The following is a 25057-nucleotide window of genomic DNA, read 5'->3' as shown; positions in this document are numbered from 1 at the left end:
ACTTTTCTGATCAAGGTTGGAACAACAATGGAAGACTTGATAGCAGATGTTGCAGCATTATGCAGTACCAGGGATGCCTCCAGCATCTGTTGAGGTAACTGCAATACCAAGTATTACCAGGGTTTTGAGGCAAGTCTTTGGAAAGTCTTGATACTTCGTACGAGGCAATTTTCAACTTGATTTCATTGGTTTGAAACAGTCGATGGTACAACCAATTACAGTTTCCTCTAGTGTTAGATGAATCTCTCTGACCTGGAGTGTTTGTGCTTCGTTTTAGGTTTGGACTGAAGACAGACGCCTGGTGTGTTCAGGTGCGTCCTGCAAAAACTTCTTGTGTCCACAACAGAATGTGCAATATTTGAAGCCTGGTCTATGAATGTAGTGGAGTACTTTTAATTGGAAAAAAAAACAACACAAAAACAGAGGATCCAAAACTTCACAAGTTGGAATAATCAGATTCCAAGGCAGAAAAGATTTAGAACTGTTCGTACTGAGAAAGTAAAACCTTCCAACTGAAAAGGAAAAGAAAACTGAAAATTTGAAAATGGAATAACATGTAACTTTATAATACAAAATTCTTGGACAAATTGTCCCGCTTTCCATTGTAAAATGACAATATAAACTATTGCCTGATAAATTGAAAAATACATAATTTTCCAGTGCCGTGCATTTCATTGCAAAATGTGCAATTTTGCAGCCCTTCAAAACTTTATTAAGATATTGCTTACTGTAAATATTCCATATAACATGATAAAGGAACAGAATCAATTGTTTTAATAAGCATAAGTGTGAAAAATTTGGGCAAAGCAACAAGTATTTTTTAAAAAACATCCTTATGCTTTTCAAAATGGAGTAATGAAAAATTGCTTGGATATCTCATTGCTTTCTCGTGTACTAATTGTATCTCTTTCATAATGAGGACCCTCTGATTGATCTGTAAACACCAACAAACCTGTCTTTTATTTTACATAAGATGTGCACCACCATTAGTTAGGTTGGATTCATTTTTATTTTCCTCTGCTATCAGTAAACGAATAACTTTACTTTTAGGTTGCCATATTTACAGTTTTTGAATCCTGGTTGTATATTAAGTCCGTCGATGGCAGGAAACCTGTAAGGGAGTTTTTTAAGTGGAAAAGCCATTGCAGCTTATCAGTTCCACGCTCTCGATCTCAGAAGTCCAGGTCCAGTGGTAAGAACAAATGTCACAAACTGGGGCCTTCCTTGGTTGCAGTGGATGACTATGACGCCTTCTGTGCCTTGTCATGCCCTTTGCTCTCCATGGAACATTGCAGTACCACCTCCCTGGCTGTTGGATCTCACTGTAGATCTCATCTATCCAATCCACTGGAGCTGACATCAGGTGCTAGGACAGGCATGTCCCTATTTCACTGGGGTATGAGGCCACCGGCTAGCCTCACCTGATTTAGTCTGCCTGTCAAAGCGGTGTACCTGGGTGTGGCCTCTGTTGCATGCAAATGGCTACTTGGAGCACAGATGAGAGCAGAGCATCTCGTGGGGACTAAAGGTGAGTGACCTGCTCCAGAATGGCCTTGACAAGCCCCTTCACCAGAGCTGCTACCCCCTCCCTGGAAACCCAATAGACCCCATTTACAACTTTTAGAAGATTACTGCAAATTGCATTTGAGACTGCAGGTGTACTGGAAAAATCAAGTTGATAGTGGACCCCAAGAAAAGGAATTTGTGGAATGTCTTTGAGATAGCTTTTTAGACCAACTCAGTTCAAGTTCAAGTTTAATTTTCATTCATTCCTGCATGAATACAGCTAAATGAAAAAGTGTTACTCCAGGGCCAAGGTGCCAAACAGCACCAACAGTCACACTCAGCAAATATAGCACATATAAGATATCAGTAAAATACAGTCACATAAAAAAATAGTCCAAGATTCTGAGTCTATGAATGTTGCAGCAGTCTGCAGTCGAACACAATAAGCTTGTGGCTTATGGTAGAGCCCAGCAGAGAACAAGCAATTCTTGGTTTAATTTTATATAATGAGGCAAACTTGATTACGGAGTTTAAGGAGAATGAAACATTAGGAGGCATTGACCATAATATGATATAATTCATCCTGCAGGTCAAAAGTGAGATGCTGGGATCAGATATAACAGTACTACAGAGGAATGGGGGAGGAGCAGGTCAGAATTGCTTGGAAGTGCACTCTATAGGGAAAGGCAGTGGAGCAGCATTGGCAGGAGTATCTGGAAGCAGCTCAGGAGACACAGTAAAATTCCATCCCTAAGAAGCAACAGCATCCGAAGGGGAGGATGAGATGACCATAGCTGACAAGGGAAGTCAAGGGCAGCATAAAAACAAAAGAGAAGGCATACAATATGACAAAGATTAGTGAGAAGTCAGAGAATTTGGAAACCTTTTGAAGCCAAGAGAAGACAACTAAGAAACAATAAAGGGAGGAAGAAGATAAAATGTGAAGAGAGAACCTGCAGATGCTGGAAATCTGAGCAACTCAGCAGGCCAGGCAGAATGGAAAAGAGGCTGATTTTTGGCTCATTTCAGGCTGAAACGTCAACTGTACTCTTTTCCATAGATGCTGCCTGGCCTGCTAAGTTCCTCCAGCATTTTGAAATATGAGAGGAAACTAGGCAATATTATTAAAGAAAATTGCAACAGTTTTTTTTAGGTACATAAGGGCTAGGAGCAAGGGAAGAGTGGACATTGGACCACTGGAAAATGAGCAATGGAGAACAAAGAAACAGAGGAGGACTGAATAGGTCTTTGCATCAGTCTTCACAGTGAAAGACATGAGTAACATGCCAGAAGTTCAGGAAAGTCAGGGTGGTAGAGGTGAGTGTAGAGGCAAAAAAACTAGAAAAGAGTGGGGATAAAGAGGTCCTTTTCAGGAGTTCCACAGGGATCAGTATTGGGACAACAACTTTTCACTTTATATCAGTGATCTGAATAAAGTTACTGGGCATTGTTGCCAAGTTTGCAGGCAATATCAAAATAGGCAGAGAAACAGATGAGTTGCGGAGGAAGGGAGTCTGCAGAAGAACTTGGACATGTTTGGGAAGTGGGCAAAGAAGTGGCAGATGGAATACAGCGTTGGAAAGTGTAGGGTTATATACTTCAGTAGGAAGAATAATGGCATAGACTATTTTCTAAATGGAGATAGAATTTAGAAATCAGATGTGCCAAGGGACTTCTGAGTCCCAATTCGGGATTCCCTTAGGATTCACTTGCAGATTGGGTTGGCAGGAAGGAAGACGAATGCAATATTAGCATTCATTTTGAGAGGATCAGAATATAAAAGTAAGGATATACTGCTGTGGCTTTGTAAGACATTGGTGAAACAATATTTAGGACAAGGAAAGATGTGCTCAAGGGATCCGGAGAAGTTCATAGAAAAACCTGGGAATGAAAGACTTATGAGGAACATTTGATTGCTCTGGGCTGGTGTATAATGGAGTTCAGAAAAATGAGGGATTTTGTTGAAACCCACAATATTGAAAGGCCTAGGTAGAGTGGATGTGGAGAGGATGCTTTCATTAGTAGGAGTGTAGGATATGAGGCACTGCCTCAGAATAAGGGAATGTCCCTTTAGAACTAAGATGAAAGGGAATTTCTTCATCCAGAAAGTAGTGTATCTGCAGAATTCATAGCTACTTGACGCATGTGGAGGCCAAGTCATTAGGAGTATTGGATTGATAAGTTCTTGACTGGTAAGAGGGTTAATATTTATGGGGAGTATGCAGGAGAATGGAATTGACATATATATTTTAAAAATCAGCCTTGATTGAATTGCAGAGCAGACTCAATGGGCCGGATGGCATAATTCTTTACTTGTATCTTGCATCTATAGGCTTATTTAGACAGTACATGGATAGGAAAGGAACAGAGGGATGTGGACCAAACACAGGCTAATGGGACCAGCAAAGACAACCACCTGGGTCAGCAAGTACAGTTTGCAAAGGATGTGTTTCTCTAAACTCAATGGTATTTTGTTAGAGACTAACTAAATTTCTCAGCTCCTAGAGTTCGTCTGACTGCTTAAGTAGTTGGCTACCTTTAATTTGATGTATTACTAGACATAATGTATTTTAACACTGGCAGCAGAATGTTTAAAAAAGCATTGTGTTACAAGCTTGCAGAGCTATCAAAGCTTTGGTATTTCTTTTCATTTGTTCCTCCTATGGATGTTGGCTTTATGCTGAAGTATACTACTATCATTGCCAGATGTTTTAAAATTTTCTCAAAACTCACTCAAGATTCATGCGAAAGTTTTGATATTGTTTCTGAAAACTATTCAAGTACATTGGATATCATAGCTGAGCCCAATTAAGTTCTCACCCAACAGCAGCCATTTTGCATTTTCAGTATAGATGCAAAATGTTTGTGAAGAATAGGAATAACAGCTGATTTTCCCACAATAACATATCTCACTATTAAATGCATTTTGCAACCCATCATTAACATCAGTCACCCTTGGGGTACAAAATTCATAAGATTCCCTAACCTCGTAGTGAAAAAATCCCTCTTCAATTCAGTCAAAAATGGCTGATGCTTTATCCCATGATGATATCCCCAGGATCTGTGGTCCCCAGCCTGAGGAAACAGCCTCTTAGTATTTATCCTGCTAGTCCTTCACATGATCTTTTTCAGCTGCTGTTCTAAACTCTAGAAATTATAGCTTAATTCTTCTTGATCTCATCTCAGTGCAAAGCACTTCTTCAATCCATCACCTGAAATTGTTTCATTTTCTCTGAGGCTTTCTGGAGTGCAAAGAGCAAATCTGCACATGGTATTTGCAACCAAAGTCCTATACATTTGCAGTAAATTTGTAACCCAGCCCACTTCCTATAAATCTCATTATATCATTTGGATTCCTAATAGCTCACCATATCCGCAATTTAGTGTTCCATGGAAAACTTCAATCTTCCAGAACAGCAATGCCTGATAGCATTTCAGCATTTAAGCATATTTACCATGTGAATAACTGCAACTTTCCAATGTTATAGCCACTGCCTTTGCATCCTCCTCAAAGCTTGCTCTCCCACTAACCTTTCTCATGTTAGAAAAGTTGCTTTGTTATTAATTTAGCCAGTAAATAACTGAGGCTTGTGCAGTGCAGTAATTACTGTGCCAAGGCACTGGTAACACTTACCAAACTGAAAATGACAAGTTTATTCTAACTTTGTCCTTTATTCCTCTATAAACACCAGTATAGTTTCCCATTTTCATAAGCTGTTACTTTGGGTGTAACTTCTATGTGGCCACTATTTACAAACACAATTTTGCTATTTCCACTAATTCCTGTTTATCTGCATTGTTAATTAAATCACATTTTTAAACATTTTCCTTTGAAACCTTGTTCAGGCAGACAAATCATGAATTTGGATATGCCCTAATATGACTCTTTTTTTAAAAAAAAACAAACACACCTTTTGATTTCCTACAATTGTCAAGACTAACTGATCCCCATTTTTTTCTCTTCCTTCCCTCATCCTTGAACAGCAGTTTACATTTGTGCAATATACACAAAGTATTGGAGGAATTCGGGTCAGGCAGTATCTATGGAGAGGAATAGAGAGAGATTGGCACTTCAAGCTGAGACCCTTCATCAGGACTGGAAAGGAAGTGGAAAGAAGCCAGATAAGATCAGTGGTGGGAGGGGAAGTAGTACAAGCTGGCAGGTGATGGGTGAGACCAGGTGAGTAGGATGGAGAGTTGGTGGGGAAGGGGTTATGAAGAAAATGGAAAGTGATAGATGGAAGACGTAAAGGGCTAAAAAAGGAGGAATCTGATAGGGAAGGACAGTGAAGGATGGAGGGTGGCACCAGAGGAAGGTGATGTGCAGGGGAGGAAAAGGGCTGAAAAGGGAATCAGAATGGGGAATGGAAAAAGAGAGAAAGGGGAGAGTGGAGATATTACCAGAAGTTAGAGAAATTGATGGTCTTGCCATCAGGTTGGAGGTTCCCCAAACAGAATATGAGGTGTTGTTCTTCCAATTTGAATGTGGCCTCATCATAGCAATAGAAGAGGCCATGGACCAAATATCAGAATGGGAAGTAGAATTAATGCATGGTCACTAGGAAATACTGCCTTTTTTTGGTGGACGAAGACTGTTTAGACTCTGGTAATGAGGGAAGAGATGTAGGGGCAGGTATAGCACTTGTCCTACTTGAAGGAATAAGTGGCAGGAGGACGGGGTGAGGGCAGATGTGTGGGAAATGGAAGAGATGCTGGTGAGGGTAGCATCAATCTCTTTCTGGCTTCTTTGCCCTTCCTTTCCAGTCCTGATAAGGGTCTCAGCCCAAAACGTCAACTGTTTATCATCCTTCATATATGTTATCTGACTTGCTGAGTTTCTCCAGCACTTTGTGTTGCTCAAGATTTCCAGCATCTCCGGTATCTCTTGTGTAAGTAAGTGTTACATTTTTTATGTTTTAATGCCCTGTTTCTGCAGCCATCTCATTTCAAACTCTTGGATCTGAATTCCAGGGGATGTATTAAGTCCAATGAATGCTCCAGTAGTTTCTCTTAATAACATTAATTGCTTCTAATTACTTCATTTAAAGCATTGTTTCGCTGCCATTTCTGGCACAGTGGTTGTATTTTTTGAAGACATATTAAATATTTGCTTGATGTCTCAGCCACAGCTCTATTCTGCTCTATAGTTTATTCTCCTCTCACCCTCCAATACCCCACATTTTCTGTTGATGCTCTTCCTTTACACAGTATACCCTTTTTCTTTTTCTTTTGTTTACAACTTGGTTTTATTATTTCAAGCTGCTCTACCTTCATTGCAATTTCCTTTTTTTAAAGTCAGGCTTTTAAAAATCCAACACAGCATAACTTGTATGCCCTAATCCTCGGTTTTATACTCCTGGTGATGTTGTACAGTATTAGATTAAAAAGAGATTTACAACTCCATCGATGGCCACAGATAATTTTTTTCATTAGGGATTTTATTTCTCATGGTGAAGTATATTCACTGAGGATAATAACATATTTCTTTAAAAGTCTGTTATTTCTTATCTGTTGTCATACTTATAAATCTACTTTCCCAACTTGTGTTAGCCGACTGATTCTTCAGAGTTGTACAATTGGCTATCAGTTTAAAAACCATCATTACATTTTTGATGCAAGTACATTACTCTCAAAACTAATCTGTCAAATAAGATCATAGTAATAAAGAGCTCTTTATTGTAAGATTCTCTTTAACTTTCTTTCTTTCATATAAGATGATATTTAACATTCCTTGGTTAGTTCCACTATCTTTTCAGAATATTGTCTGAAATGTTGCCAAAGACCCAAATTGAAATCAACACATTTTGGACAAATGTGGGGCAAAGAAAATATCCTTCTGTTACTCCCTTGTTCCATAGAGCTTATTCATTTATCTATTTATTGAGATACAATGTGGAGTAGGCCCTTCTGACCTTTTGAGCTATGCTGCCCAGCAACCCCCAATTTAACCCTGGCCTAATCACGGGACAATTTACAATGACCAGTTAACCCTGCAAACCAGTATGTTTTTGGACTGTGGGAGGAAACCGGAACACATGGAGAGAACCTATGCAGTTACAGGGAGAACATGCAAATTCCTTACAGACAGTGATGAGTATTGAACATGAGTCGTTGGTACTGTGAAGTGTTGTGCAAACTACTGCGCTGCTGTTCCGGCCTTCCCAGAGCTTTGGTTATTTAATATCGTGGAAAGTACCATGTAAGTGTACCAAAATTCCATGTATAAGATGTGTAAGGTTAAATGAATACTCCCTCAGTTTGTCTGTAAAGATGTAATGTGAAACACAGTTTTAGCAATGGACTGGACTGATGGATATGGAAAATGTGGTCCAGATTAACATGCAACTATTTAACTGAAATTGCTTGATCCTGCTGTTGGATCCCCCCAGAACGAAGTGTTTTGTGATTTAGAGCAAATCATTGCTCAATTTATTGAATGCAAAAATTTTAAAAACATTTCAAACATTGAGTGTTGGAGTATCCATAAAACTGGGTGGCTTTGATATTAATTTTAAATATTTGAAGCATTAATTTAAGATGAGCTAGATTTACCTCATTATTTTAAAGAAAGACACAGAGGCCATTACTTTCCATTTCATAGTTCAGAGCCTTGTAATATCTATTTTCCATTATGTTGAATCTGATCTGATTAGCCAGCTCACTCTTGTTACCGTTATTGTTGCCATTTTTAAATTTAGGACCCTAGATTTGGATTGAACTATTGCACTTTCCATTTTAGGAAGGATTCTATACTTCTTCCCTAAAAGGCACTGCAAAACAGGATTAATTAACACATTCTCATTGTGCAGGATTCGATCTGTTCTCTTGCTAGATCCTTGATGTACCGTTTTTAAATCGTCCTTTACATACGCCAGAAATTCATCTTCCATAGGATTATTTTGAATTTACTTTGACCTGTCTATATGTATGTTAAAGTCATCCATGATTATCTTCGAGTATCCTTATTACATCCATCTCTACTGTTCATTTTGACTGTCAAACCTCTAGAAACTTGCAGTGACTTGAAAGCTGTACAGGTTCGTCAAGATGATTCCTCAGAATACAAGGTTAAATTATGAAGTCAGTTGTATCCCATGAGAGATGAGTTGTATTCCCTGGAATTTGGAAGATTGAATGGTGATGAAAAATAAGCTAATTAATATAGTTATTTGAATCAATAAGGAGAGCTCACTTCCTCTGATGCTAGAATCCAGAACAATGAGGTATTAGATCATAGAATAGTTAGGGAAGAATCCAGAAATTGCAGTTTTCTTGTAAAGGGTGCTGAAAACTTGAAAATTGTTTTGTGACTTCTCCATTTGTGAGAAGGGAGTCATTTTGGATGTTTTTGAACTAAAGCTAATAGATGTTTTCTAGGTAAAGAATACTAATGGGTTATGGAACAACCAATATGAATTTGAGTTCTAGATCAATTCTGACCTAACTTGAATTGTTGAAAAGGTTCGAAGGGCTAAATGAATTCCTGTTCCTTTGCAAGTGCTGACTGATGATTTTAAAAGTTGATCATACTGTATATAATAGAGAAATTGCACACACTTGTTAATTAATGATTTAAAGAATATATTGTGCTTAAACAAAATGTAATTCTGATTTGGTTTCTCTTTAAGTTTGAACCGACATATGCTGATTACCCTTGCAGTGCATTATTTTTGCTTTGTCTTTGCAATTTGCTCGACAATTTACTCTAAGTGAAAATTGATACGTTTTTAAAGAAACAAAATTAATTTCAAGTCATTATTTCAAGGTTCAAGGCGCACTTATTATCAAAGTATGAATGCAGTATACAACTCTGAGATTGAATAATTTTATATGCAGTTTTGACCTATTTAAAACTATTCATTTGTTCAACACTCCATAAAAGTATGTAAGTTAACTTGATAAATGTACCAAATTTAAGCTGTCAAATTTAATGCTATGTCCTTTAAGCTGAGTGTTGTTCAGTCATGATGCAAAAGAGTAAGACTATTTTGTGGTGGCAGTCTTTTGGGGGCTGTGAATAATATAAGATGGCAGCATTTTCTTCTTAAAAAATGGACTTTTGTAACTTATGTTTTGTTCTTTATGGAAATATAATCAATAAATAATATTTTAACAGTCTTTAAGTAATAAATAACCTTATAGCAAAGGCATGAGGACTTTGGGTGGTTGAAGGATTTGATAAACTTACTTTTATTTTGTTTCAACAAACTCTTGTGTTTTTTTTAACTTTAGTAGGTCAGCTACTCACTTTACATTCTATGATGAACAAAATGATCAAAGTAAAATTCACTATCCTACAAAGAAAAGCAAAAAATTTATTTCGGATACTCTAAAGCAGAGGACAGAAATAGCCAAAAGCATGGTGACTGATGTTTGAGTGAATAAGTTCAGGAAAGTGTCAGAATTAGTGAAATACATGCCTGGAGAGCTGAAGGTGGTTATCAAGAAAGAGAGAATTAAAACAATAAAATTTTAAGATTTGGGATATTGAAATGGGAGATTGTGTAGGGTGAACAGGATTTGGAGTGATTCTAAAAATAAGCAGGGACATTTTTATGAAGGTCAAATTTACAAGGAATAGAAAATGGAAGGCCAACCAAGACAACACGAGAAAACATGATAAGCAAGGAAAATGATCATTGAAACCATTTATGAAAGAGATGAAAGACAGGCATAACCAAATAGGGGGAGGTTTAGATCTGGTGGGTGAAGTATGCAGATGAACCAGGAGGAAGAGAGGGTAAAATGGGAGGAGCAGAGGTGGATCGGAACTGGGCAGTGGGGGGGGGGGTAGAAGAAAAACACTGGAGATGAGGGATATCTTAACTTGGATAGAATATGAAGTGGTGTTCTAGTTTGCATTTGCCAGTGAAAAAAGTTGAAACTGGGCAAGTTGGTGGAGGAGCTGCACATGCATCTTTGCCTCATCTGGAAGTGCTGTTTCAGTTCTTGGGTAGCGTTGGTGAGAGAGGTGGAGAAGGGACCCTTACAGTTTCAGGTGAAATTGCCTGGGCTGAAGTAAAGTCTGATGGGGACGAATTAGTAAACCAAAAAAGGATGGAGAGAGTTGCCCCTGTGAAAAGTAAAACAGGGTGAGAAGAGGAAGGTGTGGCTAGTAGTTGGATCCAGTTTCAGCTAGTAAAAATGTTTGCTATATACAGAAGCTTGTAGAATGAAAGATGAGGACGAGGGGAAGTCTCTTTTGGAGGGAGTGGGTGAGTGTACAAGTATGGGGAACAGAGAGAATTACAGAGAGGGATCTATCAACAAAGCGGAAGTGAAGCCATGTTTCCTGAGAGAGGTGGACATTTCAGATGTCCTGGAATGGAAGGCCTCATCCTGAGAGCAGATATGGTGGAGACAGAGAAACTGGGAGAAATGGGACAGAATACTGCATCGACAGCTGAAACTAATAACACAAGTGCATGACTAAAAACAAAATCAAGTTATCTTAAGTTGTATCGAGTCCAGAAGGCTGCAACATGCACAGATGGAAGGTGAGGTGTCATTTGCCAAGCTTGCTTTGGCCCTCTTTATACCAGTGTAGGGAGAGCACAGACCAACAGGCAGTGTGGAAGTGAGATGAAGAATGAAAGTGACAGGCAACATGAACCTCAGGTCTTAACCAAATCATTAGAAAGAGCTGACATAGGGTCGGAAGGTGTTGAATCATTGTGGCTAGAGCTGCGGAACTGCAAGAGTAAAAAGTCTCTGATCGGAATAGTATACAGACTCCCTAAACGGTAAGGATGCGGCCTACAAATTACAATGGGAGTCAGAAAATGCATGCCAAAAGGACAATGTTACATTAGTCATGGGGGGTTTCAATATGCAGGTAGATTGGGAAAATCAGGTTGGTGCTGGATTACAGGGGGTGGAATTTCTAGAGTGCCCACAGGATGGCTTTTTAGAGCAGCTCATGGTTGAGCCCACTAGAGGCTCAGTTATTCTGGATTGAGTGTTGTGCAATGAACCAGAATTGATTAGAGACCTTAAGGTTAAGAAAAAAGACCTTTAGAGGCGAGTGATCATAATATGATCAAATTCACCCTGAAATTTGAGAAGAAGCTGAAGTCAGATGTATAAGTATAACGGTGGAGTAAAGGGAATTACAGAAGTATGAGGGAGGGCCTGGCCAGAATTGCTTGGAAAAGAACACTGGCAGGGATGACAGCAGAGCAGCAATAGCTGGAATTTCCTGAAGCAATTTGGAAGGCATATGATATACCTTCTAAAGAGAAAGAAGTATTCTAAAGGAAAGATGACTCAACTGTGGCTAACAAGAGAAGTCAAAGCCAAAGACAGGGCATATAATAGAGCAAAAATTAGAGAAAAAATAGAGCAGAAGTTAGAGGATTGGGAAGCTTTTAATACCCAACAGAAGGCAACTAAAAAGTCATTAAGAAGGCAAAGATGGAATACAAAAGTAAGCTAGCCAATAATATTAAAGAGGATATCAAAAGTTTCTTCAGATACATAAAGCATAAAACAGAGGCGAGAGTGGATATCGGACCACTGAAAAACAATGCTGGAGAGGTAGTAATGGGGGACAACAAAATAGCAGATGAAATACCAGCTATCAAGTCATGAAATGTGAGAAGTTACCGTAACTAGAGATACGGTTCTTGAGAAACTGAAAGGACTGAAGGTACATATGTCACTGGGACAGATGGTATATACCCCAGGATTCTGAAAGATGGCTGAAGAGATTGTGGAGGCATTAGATCTTTAAAGGTTCACTAGATTTTGGAATGGTTCTGGAAGACTGGAAAATTGCAAATGTCACTCCACTCTTCAAGATGGGAGAGAGGCAGAAGAAAGGAAACTATAGGCCAGTTAGTCTGACCTCAGTGGTTGGGAAGATGTTGGAATTGATTATTAAGGATGAGGTCTCAGGGTAATTGGAGGCACATGATAAAAATAGGCCACAGTTAGCAAGGTTTCCTCAAGGGAAAATCTTGCCTGACACATCTGTTGGAATTCTTTGAAGATATAGCAAGCAGGATAGACAAATGAGAATCGGTTGATGTTATGTACTTGGATTTTCAGAAAGTCTTTGACAAGGTGCCACACATGGGGCTGCTTAACAAGCTACAAGCCCATGATATTACAGGAAAGATTCTAGCATGGATAAAGCAGTGGCTGGTTGGCAGGAGGCAAAGAGTGGGAATAAAGGGAGCCTTTTCTGGCTGACTGCTGATGACTAATGGTTCTTCACAGGGGTCTGTGTTGGGATTGATTTTTACATCATATGCCAATGATTTGGGTGATGGAATTGATGGCTTTGTTGCAAAGTTTTCAGATAAAATGAAGATAAGTGAAGGGGCAGGTATTTTTGAGGAAGTAGAAAGTCTACAGAAGGACAGACAGATTAGGAGAATGGTCAAAGAAATGGCAGATGGAATACAGTGTCAGGAAGTGTATGGTCATGTACTTTGGTAGAAGAAATGAAAGGGTTGACTGTTTTCTAGATGGAGAGAAAATACAAAAAACAGGTCTTTGTGCAGGTTAAGTCTGTGGTGAGGAAGGCAAATGCAATGTTAGCATTCATTTCAAGAGGACTGGAATATAAAAGCAAGGATGTAATGTTGAAACTTTACAGAGCATTGGTGAGGCTTCACTTGGATATTGTAAGCAGTTTGAGGCCCCATTTCTTAGAAAGGATGCACTGAAGCTGGAGAGAGTTCAAAGGAGGTTCACAAAAATGTGAAGAATATTTGATTGTTCTGGGCCTGTATTCACTGGAATTGAGAAGAATAAGGGATGACTTCATTGAAAACTCTCCAATAGTGAAAGATCTTGATAGAATGAATGTGGAGAGGATGTTCTCTATGGTGGGAGAGTCTTAGACCAGAGAACACAGCCTTAGAATAGAAGGATGTCCTTTTAGAACGGAGATGAAGAATTTCTTGAGCCAGGGAGTGTGTGGAATTCTTTGCCACAGACAGCTGTGGAGGCCAAATCTTTATGTGTATTTAAGGCAGAGGTTGATAGATTCTTAATTAGTCAGGGCATGAAGGAATACGTGGAGAAGCCAGGTGATTGGGGCTGAGAGGAAGATTGGATCAGCCATGATGCAATGGCAGAGCAGAACTGTTGGGTCAAATGGCCTAATCCTGCTCCTACATCTTATGGTCTTATGATCTAACCAAATGCAATGCATTTGGTTTCTCCAAAATAGGACAGACCATATTGTGAAGGTCTTGTAGTAGATTAGAAGTGTTAACTGAATCACTACTTCACCTGAAAGGACTGTTTGGGTCCTTTGATGATAGAGAGGAAAGAGCTGAAAGGATAAATATTTAATCTGTGGTTGCAAAATAAAGTGCTGTAAGAAGCTGAAGGTGGGTGGTAATTGATGGCAATGGGAAAGTGAACCAGGGAGTCACAAAGGTAGCAGTCGCTGTAAAACGCTGAAAGAGAGGTTAGGTGTGCCTGATGATGGAGGTTCTTTGAAGGTGCTAGAAATTGTGCTGAATGATCCTTTGAATGTGGGTTAAAAGCCAGGATCAGGCTCCTGAAAGCTTACGCCTGACCTTTGTGATAAAGAGGTCAGTTCGCTCGACCATGACTGCGCTACCTGCATAAAGTGGGTTTGATGACCATGTCTGAGTTGGATCTTAGCGGATGGAGCAGAGCAAGTCCAGGAAGTGATAGGTTCGAGCCCGAGAGAGGAGTGGGAAAATTCAAGATGGTTGATGTTAAACCGACAGTTAGCAAAAATTTTAAATTATTTTTATATTAATTTTCTGGTTAAACTGTAACCTACTCATAAATGAAAAAGGTAATTTCTTCACGCCCAGGATGTATCTGTCTACTTGCAGCTGTACCAAATTATTGCCCTGAACCATATTATTTTGACGAACGCGAGAAAATTTGCAGATACTGGAAATCCAGGCAACACTCAAAATGCTGGAGGAACTCAGTAGGCCAGGCAGCATCTATGGAAAAGAGTAAACAGTCGACGTTTCGGGGCGAGACCCTTCATCGGGACATCAGGACAATGCAAAACTATCATATTGTTTTGACATAAAGTCTGTCTGTTATTCATGCTGTTTGAATTTATTGGTGGTTTCTTGTTCCACCACTGGAAACGAAAAATATATGCACAGGTTTATAGAACTATGAACTGCCTCTAGGTGAAGCAGGATTAAAACGAAAGGAGTGCCAAGAATACCATTTACTTATCAATGCCAGAGTTTGGAATAATTTTTCACTCTCCGGGAATAAGTTAAACGAGATGGTGAGAAAATGCTATCACGGGAAAACAAATGACTGCTGGTTTGATCATGAACTAAGGATTGGGGACACCTAAGAGAAAAAATTATTTGGTAAGAGATCTGTGATCTGAATTAATTTAAAAAGATCGGTGGGAAATCTGCCAAACCGAATGCAGAGAGCAAAATAAATATACATGGCTAAGAGACTAGACAAATGATCGAATTTAAAGGAGAAATGTATATTATGAAAATGAATATATATTAATACATTTTAAATTGTATAATGTAGATTCATGCTAATAGGTAAAAGTACTGTGTAGATTTTTGGAATGAAAATATTGTTAGATAAGTAAACGAAATCTAGTAGATGGGTTCATAGGAAAGTATCTCATGAAAAATTCGTTAGAAAGAAAAATCCAGTGACAATTCTAAAAGCAAATTCAGCAAATAACGCAGAGAAAATGTGTGATTCGGGAAATTGGTGGGTAGGTTATGTAGCGTTATAACTCCCGACTTGTCCCGTATATTAACGTGACTAGAAGCCCATTTGAAAACTATGGAAGTGAAGTAAATGGTGACTGTAGATCTGCCGGAAAGGTAGTGTCCGTTCTGGTTTAATTGATAGCATAGTCACGAGCATAAACAATAAATTTAGATTTAGTACCTCCGCCCGAAACGTCGACATTCATTTTTGTAGATGCTTTCAGATCTACTGAGTTCCTCCAGCATTTTGTATGCGTTGCCCTGGATTTCCAGGATCCGCAGCGTCTCTTGCATTAATAAACGTAGGGGTATGCCATTCAGGCGAATATTGCCGACTCTGCCATTAAAGAAGATCAAAGCGCCTTACCTTGTACCCTCTGATTTAATTTGTAACGAAAATTTTGTCAGTTTTCGTTATTAATCTGAATGATTTCGACTCAGAAAGCCTCTTAGTAAATTTCAAAGGCACTGTTCTCCGAGTGAAGAATTTTCTTCCCATCTTTCAGTTGAATAGCGGTCTCTTTATCCCCACCTCAGATTCTAGCTAAGGGAAACAAAAACTCTGTATCTACCCACCGAAGCCCCTCGAGTATTCGTACAATGAAATACGATCCTTCATATTTCTAAACTCCAAAAAGCACAGAGCCGGCTTGCTTGATCTCTCTTCTCAAATCACTAATCCACCGTCCCAAGCAGCAATACGCCATCTACTTCAAATATATCCTCAAGGTAGTGAAATCAGGCCTGTTCAAAGTATTCCAGGTTAGTGTTGAACTGGCTTTGGCACAGGAAGCGCAACCTTTGAACGGGATCACCCAGCACTAATGATGAGAGTGGATAGTCAGGTGGTAATTGTTTTGGAGCAAAAAAAAGGAAAAATGTTTCGAGTAAAGAGATGGAAGAAATGGAGCAAATTACATGTATAGCTCCTCCAAAGTCCGAGTGCTAATAAAAAAGCTGTAAAAGGCAAATCACTTTTTGATTTAAATAACTTATTTATGTCGATTGGCTGTAACTGTCTGGCGTCTGGGTCATTAATCGGAAAAGGCCAAATGATTCCTTTTGTTCGTGTTTCCTCCTGAATGGATGATCTAATTAAGCAAGGGACAAATTAATTCATTTTACAAAATGGATATTCGCTCCCGGACTTCTGGCTGCACCGGGTCCTTTTGCAGGCACCAATGGGAGCACCGTTGTCCAATTTAAATCACTAATCATAGCCTACTTTAGTTTAACTACATTCTCTAGTTGTTGAAGAAAATGACTTAACAATACCGCATTTGTTTAAACGCTTTCTTCGTCATGGCGTCTAGGTTTTTGCACCGCACTTTGAAATGGCACTTCGCTGTCCTCGGTATATTGCTAAAAGCGATGACTCGCGCATTTACTTGACCTTGTCTTTCACTGAGTTCTGCCGATTACTCCGATCCTCTAAACTGAATGTAATCATAGCTTGTATCCCCTGAAAACTTGAAGTCCAGTATTTTTATCAGTGTTAAACCTTAATTCAGCCGTTAACAAATAATAGTAACTATTGAAGGAATGCACACAAGCAAAAGTGCAGTCGCATCTGGGAACCCTGATTAGCTACTGGTGTGGTGTGAGTAATGGACAATACTGATATGTGCCACACTTAGAATACAATACCAAGGGGATATTTGTGCAACCTAATTATAGACATTTATTAACCTTTGAGCAACCATTCAGCATCAATTCATCAGGCACATGAAATATAGTTTATAGCAAAAGAACTGAATTAATTACAGTTGGAACAAATTATATTGATGAGAGTTGATCAGGCTTTTCAAAATGTTGATGTTATACCGTTTATTCTTGGCCACTTGGTCATCCTCCAATTTAATCTTTCCACTAACATCATCTCTAAAGTTTACAGCCTCTTAACTCTTCTTTCCTGCTTTCAAAATGCTACCTAAAAAATACCTGCTGCTGACAAAGTATAGGTCATGCACCTAATATCCCCTAATGTAGCTATTGTCAGGTTTTTACTTGATACTTATCCTGTTGAAAGTTAATTGTACTGTTTTATTAAATGGGTGTATAAATACAAGCTTATTAACTGAACAAAAGGATTAGGCGACTTCATTTTAAGGATCTAGAGCTAAGCAATTGTCATTTAGTTACCACTACTAGGAGGATGAGGAAAGATGCCTTTGTTCTAAGAGTTTTCACAATGACTGCACTTTGGTAAAGCAAATTACTGAGGTAGATTTTTTTTAAGGAAAATCAAAAACATTTGAGATGGAGGAATATGTAAAGCAGGATATTGCAATTATTTTCAGATTTCTTGTGGAGACATAAAGGTACCGTTATGTGCTGACATCTTTTGATTTTTTTATGATTTTATGCTTATAAGGTCAGATGATTTAAACAATCTTTAATGGACTTTAAAATGGCCTTTGATTAGCATATAATCTTACCATAATAGTGGTGAGAAGTAATGTATGACTCATAGAGAATACTCACATAATTTCATAGTTTAACCTCCAATTTTGCACAACGTTTATTGTATGATTAGGATGACTAAAGCACCTTAAGCGCTTAAGAGCAAAGTAACATAAACTTCACCCTTAATATAATTTTGATCATTTAAAAATAATTATTCAAAATAATGAAAAGATATAAAACAAGCTAAAGATTACATGTTGTAGAAGTACTGGAATGGTAATTATCTATTGTATCTGACGATGACAGAAACCTGTGCAGGAGAGTTTTTAAATTGGAAAAGCCACTTTAAAAACTGGGGCAGTTCCAATCTCTTGACCTCAGAAGTCCAGGTCCAGTGGTAGGAACAAACATCACAAACTGGGGTCTTCCTTGGTTACAGTGGATGACCATGACATCTTCTGTGCTTTGCTCTCCATATTGCATGTGTTGCAGTACCGCCTTCCTGGCCATCGGCTCTCACTGTAGATCTTATCCACTTAGTCCGCCAGGGCTGACATCGCACACTAGGACAGATGTGCTCTATCTCACTGGGGTATGAGGCCACAGGCTACCCTCACCTGGTTTAGCTAGCCTGTTGAAGCGGTGTACTGGAATGTGGCCACTGTCACATATAAACAGCTACTTGGAGCCACAAGTGAGAGCTGAGTGTTCACTGGGGACTAAAGGTGAGTGAGCTGCCCCGAAATGTACCCAACAAGCCCTTTTATCAGAGGTGCTACATTTCCCTGGACTCCCCATGCACCCTAAATACTATGAGAAATATTACCATTGAATATAATCGAGCAAATGCTGTGCATGCTCAGCAAAAGGAGAAAAAAGGTTAATATTTCAGGCCTGAGGCTAAATTACCATTCAAAATTACTTCCTTTCTTTACTAATGCTGCATGACTTAATTCAGTGAATTCTCACTTCATTACTTTTCATTTCAGAATGCCAGTAATTTAATGCATTTTGAGAGCATTGGAGAATGAAGGAAGTTGTTTTACGAAACTTTGTTGGAGATACTGAAATTTGTTTGCCTAATTTAGTTTTACACTGCAGCGAGTTGAACATCTACCCAAACATGGACTGGTTTTAAAATAATTAAATATTAATACAAATGGAATTACTAAAATATTACTAGTCTTTCCCTGCTGTTAGAAGCTATAAAACACATTTAATTTAAAGAAAATTTAAGACCATTTATTTCGCATGTTTCAGAAATGTAGGTTTGAGTTACTGATAATAGAAAATAATTCTTCAGTTTCCCAAGAAAGTAGGGAAGAGATACTGTCTAGTGGAGACAAGCTAGATAAGTCAAATTTAGTGTTGAAGGTAAGTACTGAGATTTTAATGAAACCCACTCAAGATATCACCACAAAATGTTATACAAATAATTCTAATGTAAATGTGGCGCACTCAATAAATATCCATATCAGTACGATTTTTAACCTACAAATACAATGTCAAACATTTAAAGTCAGTGTTCAACCAAAACTAATTTGTGCATATGTGCCCACAGAAAATGTGTATGATATAGTTGTACCAACCTGACTTGGGACCTATAGGGCCACTTTGAGAGATGAAAATCAAATTTGAAAATAAATTTGATGAAAAATGTAAGAAAGATTTTATGAATGATATTATCTAGAAAAAAATCATATGTCAATTTGGTTGCAATCTTTAATGGTGGAACAATTATTTTGAAAAATACAAACAAATCAATATTAAATCTTGTTATTTAAGTATATAATTATTACTGAAAATTTAATTCCAGCTCTTTACCTCCAAATAAATTTGGGTAAAAGTACATTCTTTGTACTTTGTAAATTCTTACATTTTACTGAATACATACAACATATTAAAACAAATCACTCAATGGGCTCTATGTATCAAAATATACTTGAATTTTTGATAGTGAGTATAATGGTGGCTATAGTTTCCTTAAAATTCTTAGGAACATTCTGTTTTCACAGAAAAAGCACAAATTTCAATAAGTTCAATCATATTAATCATTCTCAATCCCATGTAATAAAATGGAATCTAACTCAATCACCATAAACAAATAGTTCTAATTTCAAGCAGATACAATCTCAACATAGATAAAAATTTCAGGATCCTACTCAATAAATATAGAATTCAATTAATATAAATTAATAGTTGTGTTGGTTCAGCATCCATATAATTCTTTTCTGTATCTTTAAGATGTATCGGTCTTTAATTGGTGACTGTTTTTCCACTGTTCCTGTTCTGCATCACTTTCCTGCACTTGCTCAATACCTCCAATATCTAAACATTAAATATTTAAATGAAGTACTTAGCCCAAAATACACTAGCCACACAAATTCCGTACTATTTACTAATGAAAAGTTTCTTTGTTTCTTTTGATAATTTCAATCCATTCCTTGATGCATAACAAAGGTAGAAGTGTGTAAGTTCAACACTCCAGAAGCAGTAGGAGGCAGATGATCAGAATAATTGCTGAAGCCAGCAACTAGCTGTACAGTGTAAATCATCCGACTGCTGTTTAGATGGTTGCTAGTGACCAGTCTAGTACATCTTGTGCAAATCATTATGTCAGAAGTATTGCCTACAGCTGCTGGACAGAAGTTTAATATTTCCACTGGGATTTGTTTGACTGATTTCATGCCAAAATAAAGTCCTCTTTAAAGAGAGAGTCAAGTTTCCTACAGAAAAGTGGTAGACATTTCATAACTAAATACTTGCATGATATACATGTACAGTACTTACATTGCATCTAAAGCGTCGTCTTTTAAAAGACGTGTATAGCTGAAAGGGTTACTAGTCACATCTACATCTAATCGTTGGGACCCGACTCAGGGTCATCCAGACACCACCTGACATGGAGTCTACATGTCAGAAGGAATGATCTTGATAGATGAATACCACCCAAGGTATGTGATTTGAAAACATTTAACATAGTTTTTTATAAAAGTACGCTGTGCGGTTTTAATATTTTACATGATAGTCACGCATATACTAAATGTATGCACATTAAACATAGTTATATCACCAATCTAATCTGATTTGCAGGCACCAAAAATGGCAGGATCTTTGCTAAAGTTGTATAGGTGGAGTTGGAGCATTATTGGGAGGGTTGGTGCAGAGGTGGAAAGTTCATGCAATGACGTAAGGTACTGAGAAATATTATTAAGAAACATAAAAATATTTGACAAATGATGGCTGTTATAGGAAAGGATTTGCATTACAGGTAATTACCTGATGCTGATTCTGCCTTCTGTTGTAGTATCCATAAAACTCATTTCATGTTGTGACTTTAAAAAAATATCATCCTTAGTGCAGACAATTGCTATTATAACTGTAATTGTTTTATCATCTCAGTCTGCACTATTAGTGGGATTGCCCTTGGCACAATAACTGCAAAATTCAGCAAATATATGCCAGTCTTGGACATACCCAGTAAGAGTATTTAAAAAGATCGCAGCATGTCAGAGTGATGACAGAACTGAAACACACATTGTGTAGAATCTGTAAAGCTATGTCACATCTGCTCCTTTCTTTGCATTGGTCCAGCCTGAGGAATATGACCAGGAGCAGAACTAGGCCATTTGGCTCATCGTCTGCTGCACCATTTCATCATGATCCATTTACCCCTCAGACCCCATTTCCTGCCTTCTCCAGTATCCCTTCTGGCCCTGACTAATCAATAGCATATCAGCCTTTCTCTTAACTATACCCAGTGGCTTGGCCTCCACAACCATCTCTGGCAACAAATTCCACAGATTCACCACCCTCTGACTAAAGAAATTCCTTCTCATCTCCCTGCTAAATAGATGTCCCTCTATTCTGAGGCTGTATCCTCTGCTTTTAGACTCCCTCACCAGAGGAAACATTCTCTCCGTATCCACTCTATTGAGGCCTTTCAACATACGAGAGGTTTCAATGAGATCCCCCCTCATTTTTCTTAATTCCAGAGAGTACAGGCTGAGAGCCATCAAACGCTCTTCATAAGACGAGCCTTTTAATCCTGGAATCATTTTCATGAACCTCCTTTGAACCCTCTCTAATGTCAGCATATCCTTTCCTAGATAACAGGCCCAGAACTGCTCACAGTACTCCAAGTGAGGCCTCACCAGTACCTTATAAATCCTTACATTATATTCTTGCTTCAATATTCTAGTCCTCTCAAAATGAATACTAACATTGTATTTGCCTTCCTCACCACCGACTCAGTCTGCTTGAGGATTCTTAAGTCCCCTTGCACCACAGATTTTTGAATTTTCTGTCCATTTAGAGAATAGTCTACACTTTTACTTCTACCAAAGTGTTTGACCTTATACTTCCCGACACTGTATTCCATCTGCAACTCTTTTGCCCATTCTCCTAATCTGACTTCTGTAGACTCACTGCCTCCTCAACACTACCTGCCCCTCCACCTACATTCATATCATCTGCAAATGTGGCCACAAAGCCATCAATTTTATCATCCAAATCATTAACATATAACGTAAAAGGAAGTGGTCCCTAAACAGACCCCCTATGGAACACCACTAGTTATTGGCAGTCAACCTGAAAAGGCTCCCTTTGTTCCCACTCTTTGCTTCCTGTCAATCAGCCAATGCTCTATCCATGCTAGTGTCTTTTCTGTAATGCCATGGGCTCTTAACTTGTCAAGCAGCCTCATGTGTGGCAACTTGTCAAAGGCCTTCTGATAATCCAAGTATACAACATCCACCAATTCCTTTTTGTCTATCCTGCTTGATATTTATTCAAAGAATTCCAACAGACTTGTCAGGCAAAATTTTTCTTTAAGGATACCCTGCTGACTTCGACCTATTTTATTGTGTACCTCCAAGTATCCTGAAACCACATCCTTAACAATCGACTCTAACACCTTTCCAATCACTGAGGTCAGAGTAACAGGTCTATAATTTCCTTTCTTCTTCCTTTCTCCCTACTTCAAGAGTGGAGTGACATTTGCAATTTTCCAGTCCTCCAGAACCATGCCAGAATCTATTGGTTCTTGAAAAATCATTACTTTTGCCTCCCCTCCAATCTTTTCAGCTATTTCTTTCAGAACTCTGGGGTGTAGACCATCTGGTCCAGGTGACCTATCTACCTTCAGACTTTTCAGTTTCCCAGGCACCTTCTCCCCAGCAATGGCAACTTCACCCATTTCTGCCCCCTGACACTTGAACTTCCGGCATATTGCTAATGTCTTCCACAGTGAAGAGTGATGCAAAATACCTATTCAGTTCATCCGCCATTTTTTGTCCCCCATTACTACCCTTACAGCATCATTTTCCAGCAGTCTGATATCTACTCTTGCCTCTCTTTTACACTTTATAGATTGAAAGAAACTTTTGATGTCCACGTTAATATTATTGGCTACCTTACCTTCATATTCCATCTTTTCATTCTTTATGACTCTTTTAGTTGCCTTCTGTTGGGTTTTAAAAACTCACCATTAATTTTTGCTCTATTATATGCCCTTTCTTTGGCTTTTATATTGGTATTGACTTTTCTTCTCAGCCACAGTTGTGTCATCCCACCTTTAGAATATTGCTACTTCTTTGGGAAGTATCGATCCTGTGCCTTCCGAGTTTCTCCCAGAGATTCCAGCCATTACTGCTCTGCCATCATCCCTGCTAGTGTTCCCTTCCATTCAATTGCAGCCAGCTCCTCTCTCATGTCTCTGTAATTGTCTTTATTCCACTGTGGTACTAATATATCTGACTTTAGCTTTTTCTTCACAGATTGAAGGGCGAATTCTATCATATTATGATCACTGGGCCCAAAGGGTTCCTTTATCTTAAGCTTCCTAATCAATTCTAGTTCATTGTACAACATCCAATCCAGAATAGCTGATCCTAGTGAACTCAACCATGAGCTGCATTCTACAAATTCCCCCTTTTAGGATCCAGCACCAACATGATTTTCCCAATCTACTTGCATATTGAAATCCCCCCCCCCCATGACTATCAAAACATTGCTTTTTTGACATGCATTTTCTATCTCCCGTAGACCAGATCTTTGCTACTATCTGAGATCTGTATACAACTCCCATTTGGGTCTTCTTACCCTTACAACTTCTTAGCTCTACCCACAATGGTTCTACATCTTCCAATCCAATGTCACCTCTTTTTAATGATATCATTTCATTTTTTTTTAAACCAACAGAGCCACCCCACCCCCTCTGCCTACCTGCCTGTCCTTTCAATATAATGTGTATCTTTGGACATTATGCTCCCAATTATGATCTTATAGCTACGATTCAGTGATGCACACAATGTCATACATGGCAGTCTGTATGATTAAGAGATTGAGGTGACTATATTTTTAAAACTGGGTACAAAATACAGGACCAAAAGAAGGTACGGTTTTATGTAAATTTGAGAGGTAAGTGCAGTGGTGTCATGACAAATGAAAGCCAAAAGATAAAAGTCGAAGTGAATGATTACCATAAAGTAAGTATAGAGAAGATAATGGCAACTTGAGTCTGTAGAATGCAGCTCAAAAGCATTGAGATAGAGCATGAGGTAAAATATTCTGACACATCAAGGAAAGCAATGGAACTAAATATCTTGGTACATAAGTTACTAAAATCTATGGCATAGAGGTAAAATAATCAAAAATAAAACACAGATACTAGTCTTTTAAGAGATCCAAAAAGGTTAAGATTTTGTTTAAGTTGGAAGAGTCTTTACAAACTCCCATTTGAAGTTTGCACTTCAATCTTTTCACCAAAGCAACTGGAGTTATTCTATCATACTCCAGATTTGTGCTTTGTACATAGTAGAAAAACTGAATGAAATTTTGAGGTAAGTCGCTTGGTACAGTATGGTCTTTGACCTATTCCTGTTTTACATAGCTGGTCCAATTAAGTTCCTCATAATGAGGAAGCAAAGTCCCTTGGTTTCTAATAATTTGTTTCCTAATAATTAATATTCACTCATCCCTGCATTCTTTTAAAATTAAAGTATGTAATCCACCAGACCCAGGGCTTATAGTCTGAATTTGATTAGTTATTGAAACATAGAAACATAGAAAATAGGTGCTGGAGTAGGCCATTCGGCCCTTCGAGCCTGCACCGCCATTTATTATGATCACGGCTGATCATCCAACTCAGAACCGTGCACCAGCCTTCCCTCCATACCCCCTGATCCCCGTAGCCGCAAGCTAACTCCCTCTTAAATATAGCCAATGAACTGGCCTCAACTGTTTCCTGTGGCAGAGAATTCCACAGATTCACCACTCTCTGTGTAAAGAAGTTTTTCCTAATCTCAGTCCTAAAAGGCTTCCCCTTTATCCTCAAACTGTGACCCCTCGTTCTGGACTTCCCCAACATCGGGAACAATCTTCCTGCAGCTAACCTGTCCAATCCCTTTAGGATTTTATACGTTTCAATCAGATCCCCCCTC

The 25057-nt window shown here is 38.5% G+C and overlaps 1 protein-coding gene across 2 annotated transcripts in view; it reads left to right on the top strand.

Annotated features, from left to right (window-relative positions):
• Positions 1–25057, top strand: part of LOC134349308 (transcriptional activator protein Pur-alpha-like) — a 111820-nt gene that overhangs the window by 35268 nt on the left and 51495 nt on the right. The window contains exon 3 of one of the 2 annotated variants that reach the window (XR_010018635.1): positions 278–10248. The exons of the other annotated variant lie outside the window; for it this stretch is intronic. The gene's annotated coding sequence lies outside the window, so the exon portion shown is untranslated. Of the gene's footprint in view, positions 1–277; positions 10249–25057 lie in introns of those variants that run through there. 2 annotated transcript variants of the gene reach the window in all.

The sequence above is a fragment of the Mobula hypostoma genome, chromosome 7, assembly GCF_963921235.1.
Source record: "Mobula hypostoma chromosome 7, sMobHyp1.1, whole genome shotgun sequence".
Taxonomy (NCBI): Eukaryota; Metazoa; Chordata; class Chondrichthyes; order Myliobatiformes; family Myliobatidae; genus Mobula; species Mobula hypostoma.
Note: the sequence above shows the minus strand (reverse complement) of the source record. Positions and strands in the feature narration are given on the sequence as shown.